Source organism: Tenrec ecaudatus, chromosome 16, assembly GCF_050624435.1.
Source record: "Tenrec ecaudatus isolate mTenEca1 chromosome 16, mTenEca1.hap1, whole genome shotgun sequence".
NCBI classification, from domain to species: domain Eukaryota; kingdom Metazoa; phylum Chordata; class Mammalia; order Afrosoricida; family Tenrecidae; genus Tenrec; species Tenrec ecaudatus.
The window spans coordinates 81,365,513-81,371,441 of NC_134545.1; the positions used below are offsets into that span (position 1 = coordinate 81,365,513).

The 5,929-nt window shown below is 43.9% G+C and overlaps 1 pseudogene; it reads left to right on the forward strand.

Annotated features, from left to right (window-relative positions):
• The first annotated feature begins 4,078 nt into the window (after positions 1-4,078).
• LOC142429381 (large ribosomal subunit protein eL18-like) lies at positions 4,079-4,702 on the forward strand (annotated as a pseudogene).
• The last annotated feature ends 1,227 nt before the right edge of the window (positions 4,703-5,929 follow it).

Consider the following 5,929-nt stretch of genomic DNA (forward strand, 5'->3'; position numbering starts at 1 on the left):
GACCCGCCAGCCTCTTCATGGAAGAGAGTTTTGATAGTCTGCTTCTGGAAACCTCTGGGGGGCAACTCTGTTCTGCTATCTTTAAAAATTGACTTGATGGGGAGGAGACGAGCCAGTCAGGGTGCAGAGTAGCAACCATGAACCATACAACTTTCCTCTAGTTCCTAAATGCTTCCTCCAACCCATTATCATGATCCCAATTCTACCTTGCAAGTCTGGCTAGATACACTGGTACAGATAGGAACCGGAAACACAGGGAATCCAGGGCGGATGATCCCTTCAGGACCAGTGGTGTGAATGACGATATGGGGATGGTAGAGGGAGCGTGGGTTGGAAAGGGGGAACCAATTACAAGGATCTACATGTGACCTCCTCTCTGGAGGACGGACAACAGAAAAGTGGGTGAAGGGAGACGTCGGACAGGGCAAGATATGACAAAATAATAATTTATAAATTATCAAGGGCTCATGAGGGAGGGGAGAGCGGGCAGGGAGGGGGAAAAATAAGGACCTGATGCCAGGAGCTTAAGTGGAGAGCAGATGTTTTGAGAATGATGAGGGCAATGAATGTACAAATGTGCTTGACACAATTGATATATGTATGGATTGTGATAAGAGTTGTATGAGCCCCTAATAAAACGATTTTTAAAACAGAGAAGTTGACTTGATGGAAACAACAGGCTTGGTTTGGTTTGGGTTTAACGATATAATACATGAAATTTTGTTCTTTCTATTTTCGCTTCTGTGTTTCAACAATTGATTTGTCTATGTGTAAGAATATCGAACTGGGTTTCCAGTCGTGAGGATCTAATTTTGTCTCTCTCGGGATCGGTCAAAAGGTTCCTTTTCAGTCCTCCTACTAGACACACGGCAGAGAGACACATGGAGAGAGGGAGCGGTGCTGGCTGGCCACAGGTCCTACGGTCCTAGTACGTACGGCAAGCGCTGAGAGCAGCGGGGAGGCAGCAGTACCGAGGAGTCTGTGTGGACATACTGACCTCTGCTTGCCTGGCTGTTAGCCAGGCCCACTTCATAAAGGCCCTCTGGGTGGCCTACTTGTTGGCAACCTTGCCATTCCAAGCAGCAAGTGCATGGCGCCCAGAGGGGCCATCCATACCTTGAATGGTGGTTTCTTTGCTCCTGCAGGAGGAGCAGCTCCTTGGTCTAGCGTGATTCCCACAACAATCCCCTTTCCCCCCAGGATACCTTTGAACAGCTTTCCCCCTGGCTGTCCTGGCAGGGCGTCTCATGGAAAAGGATCACACCCGCAAAGCTCTGGTTGGCGGATTTGTCCACAGTGAAGAGGCTTTTTTGGAAGTGCCAGCGATTCTCCTCCGTGTTCTCCTCCTTGGTGACTCTGCAGGCAGTTTCCCATGGTGCCTACAGACTCGTCTGCAGTCAGGAGCTTCAAACCTCCAACTGAGGACCCATGTCTGAGAGCTCCTTCTTCTGTTCTGGGCTGAGGCCTGGGAATTGGTGGGCCATGGTGCTGGGTAGTTTGGGAGAGAAGCGTCTTCACAGCTGCTAGATGACCCATGGCCGTGACATTTCTTAGACCAGCGGTTCTCAACCCGTGAGTCTCGACCCCTTTGGGGGTCTAACAACCCTTTTACAAGGGCTGTCTGATTTATAACAGTAGCAAAATTACAGTTATGAAGTAGCAATGAAAATAATTTTATGGCTGGAGGGTCCACAATCTGAGGAACTGTATTAAAGGGTCGCGGCATTAGGAAGGTTCAGAACCACTGTCTTAGATTGTTTCAGAGATCTTCCCAATCATAGACAAAGAAACTGAAATTTAGAGGCATGAGATAATTTTCCAGTAAGTAGCAGAACTGGGATTCAAGCTCAGACCCGAATGACCCCTAAGTCACTGATCCTTTATAGCACATTGGCATATGGGATGCCTTCCAGAAAATTAATTTAAAAGTACTTCCTGAGGACACATGGTGCCTTCAATTGGGGTCACCCTTGAATCCTCAACACTTGAAGTCACCTGCAGATGGCAGCTTCATTTGTGCATCGTTGGAGCATGTCTTGCACTTTTTCTCCTGCTTCTGCCTGCTGAGGTGCTGAAGCAGAAATGCTCAGCTGCTGTGACAAAATCTTACCACACATGGCCTTACAGGTTCTAAGCCTGTTAGCGAATCGGGAAGCGTATCATTCAGCCAAGTTGGACTCGTACTGTCAGACTAAAATGGTCCCATGCGGTTGTAAGTAGGAGTCCTAATGGTGTGGTGCTTATGTATGGGCTGATGCATGGGCTGATGCATGGGGCTTATGCATGGGGCTTATGTATGGGCTGATGCATGGGGCTGATGCATGGGGCTTATGTATGGGCTGATGCATGGGGCTGATGCATGGGCTGATGCATGGGGCTGATGCATGGGCTGATGCATGAGGCTGATGCATGGGGCTTATGTATGGGGGTTGCAGTTCGAAACCACAAAGCACTCCTCGTGAGAAAGGTGGGATTTTCTACTCCCTTAAAAAGTTAAAATCTCCGAATCTCACAGCGGCAGTTCGACCCTGTCCTGTAGGGTCACTATGAGTCTGCTTCTACTCAATAGTAATGACTTTAGTTGACCGGGATGTATGGGCTGTATCTCTAGGAAGCAAAGGTCTTACTCCTGCAGAACCGCCCACTGCTTTCAGTTAGCAGTGGGGTTCTCAATGGTCGTACCGTCAGAGCTCCCTGAAGAGGACCTTAAGAAGTCACTAATGACATTGAAACCAAGACCAAGAGAGACAAGGTTTTCTAAGGTTATACGCTGAGTTGGAGACAGTACCAGAACTAGAACCATAGTCTTGGTGCCCAGTCAGTGCTTTCTGCTAGATCTGACCACCTAGTCTTCTCTCCCTAATAACAAATTCCAACTGAAACAGTAGAAATCGATTTTTTGCTCTGATGCTTTAACTTCACATTTCTTTACTGCCACTATTCTACCACTAGCTCTTTGAGGGTTAAACCAACCTTGGTTCTTTGAGATGAATCGCAGTCCTGATCTTATATTTGCTGGTTTGCTAATATTCTTTTAATGATTTTTGCATAGTGTCTGACAGTGTTATCTTCATGAACGATATTGCCAATAGCTATATTTTTGCAATATCTTTTGTGACTTTTTTGGTATTAAGGTTCATCTGATTTCATAAAATGAATCCGGAAGTATTTCCTTCTCTTGTATTTTCTAATGCATGAAACGCTTGATATAATTATCTAGCAAAACCATCCAGGCCTAAGTTTTTCTTCATGGAAAGGGTTTGCTAGCGATTTCAATTTCCTCAATAGATATATGATTATTCAGATATTATATTTCATCTTGGGCCAGTTGGGGTAAATTATATTTTCCAAAGAATTAGTTCATTTAATCTAATTCCTAAAAATGTGTTGGCACAAAATGATTAATACTATTTCATGATTATCTTTTCAATATCTTTAGGGTATTTTTTTTAATCAATCTTGAATTTCTGGTGTCCTCTCTCTATCTGCCTAGACACATCTTTATCAATTTTATTTATCTTTGCAAAGAACCAATTTTGAAGTTGTTACTTTTTCTATCACCTACTTTTTTTCTATCTTTGATTTTCACTTTTTAAAATTTCCTTCTTTCTACCTACTTTGAGTTCACTTTGTAAAGGTTGAACCTTGGGTCGTTGAAATCCATTCCTGCTTTTCCATGTAGACATTAAAGCTATAAATGTCCCCTAAATCAATATTGTGCCTGCATCTCACAGGTTTTGATATGTTGTCTTTTCATTATAATTTAGTTCAAAATATTTTCTAATCTCTCTTGTGATTTCATCTTTTAGCCCTGGGAAACTTAAAAGTTAATTAACTTCCAAATATTTGGGTTTTGGGCGGTTTTGTTGTTGTTGTTTTTTAAGGTAACTGTGTAATTGATTTCTAATTTAATTTCATGTAATGTAGTCAGAAAGCAGACACTAAAGATTTCAAAATTTTAAATTTGGTGAGATGAGTTTCACGGCCCACCTTACAGTGTGTCTTCATGAATGTGTAATGTGTCTTTGAAAAGAATGTGACTGGCTCTTTCGGACCCGGCTGAGCAGGAGGCGTCATCATGGGAGTTGACATCCGCCACAACAAGGACCGAAGGGTTCGTCGCAAGGAACCCAAGAGCCAGGACATCTACCTGCGCCTCCTGGTCAAGCTATACAGGTTTCTGGCCCGACAGACCAATACACCTTCAACCAGGTTGTACTGAAGAGACTGTTCATGAGTTGCACCAACCGGCCGCCCCTATCGCTCTCTCAGATGATCCGGAAGATGAAGCTTCCTGGCGGAGAAAACAAGACCGCTGTGGTCGTGAGGACCATCACGGATGACGTGCGGGTGCAAGAGGTGCCCAAGTTGAAGGTGTGTGCCCTGCGAGTGAGCAGCCGGGTCCGCAGCCGCATCCTCAAGGCCGGGGGCAAGATCCTCACCTTCGACCAGCTGGCCCTGGACTCTCCCAAGGGAGGTGGCACTGTCCTGCTGCCTGGTCCACGCACGGGCCGCGAGGTATACAGGCATTTCGGCAAGGCGCCAGGGACCCCCCACAGTCACAGCAAACCCTATGTTCGCTCAAGGGCCGGAAGTTCGAGCGGGCCAGAGGCCGACGTGCCAGCCGAGGCTACAAAAACTAACCCCAGATCCGGTCCTGCTATTAAAACATTTTGGATGTTCAAAAAAAAAAGAAAAGAAATGTGACTGATAGTGTTGTTTTGATCTTCTGTGCCTTTATAACTCCCTAACTTCAACCTCTGCCTCAGACACCCCGTTTGGTTCTTCACTTCTAGCCCCAAGGTAGAGAGCACAAAGCAGGATCGGTCTTTTTCATCCATCTTGACGATCTCTGCTTTTCAAATGGAGTGTCTTTTCATATTCAATGTAATTAGTGATATGGACAGATTTACATAGATCCCTGTAATACGTATTTGCGTTGTCCCCTCTACTGTTGACTCTTTGGTTCCTCTTTTCCCGATTGCTTTTGAGTTAATTGGATATGCTAAAGAATTCCATTTTAAAGTCATCATTAGCTATTTAGTTATTGCCCTTCCAGTGAAGTTGTGATGATTGTTCTAGAAATTAAAGTACCTTAATTTTTTTTACAGGCCACTTACCGTTAACAGGTGACACAAGAAATCTGCAACCATTTAGACCCATTTATTCTCCCCCAATTCCTTGCTCTCTTGTACAGCTCTTTCAAGACGATGGCTCTGCCAGCACTCCGACTCAAATGTGCAGCCTTCGGAACTATAAAAGAAAATGTGTTTTTGTGTTTCAAGGCACCCACTTTGCAGGTAATTTGTTGCAGCAGCTCAAGGAAGCTATTTAGATGCAAAAGACCTTCAAAAGGTTAATGGGAAATGGAATTCAAAGATAATGGATTCCTTCCATGATTTTTAGGAAGCCCCCTTGAATATAACAACTACCATATAAGCAGCCACAAAACCATGCTACAGTTTTTATTTCAAACATTACCTTAATACATACGAAGGGAGGCGAAAAGGGAAAATGGTATTTTATATATTTACCCATACACAAGTATTTCCCACTTCTAGTGCTCTTTTGACCTTCTTCTTATTCTTTTATTAAAGATCATTTTATCGGAGGCTCTTAGAGTGCTTATAAAAGTTCATCAGCTCTTATAACAATCCACATACATCAATTGTATCAAGCATATTTGTACATATGTTTCCATCATCATTTTCTAAACATTTTCTTTCTATTTGAGCCCTTGGTGTCAGCTCTTCTTTTTTCCCTCCTTTCCCCGCCCTTGTGAACACTTGATATATTATAAATTATTATTATTTTCATATCTTACTCCATCTGCTCTTCCTTCACCCATGTTTCTGCTGTTCCTCCACCTTGGGGTGGGAGGGGTGCCTTTGACCTTCTTGAAGAACTGAGTTCTCATCTAGTATCATTT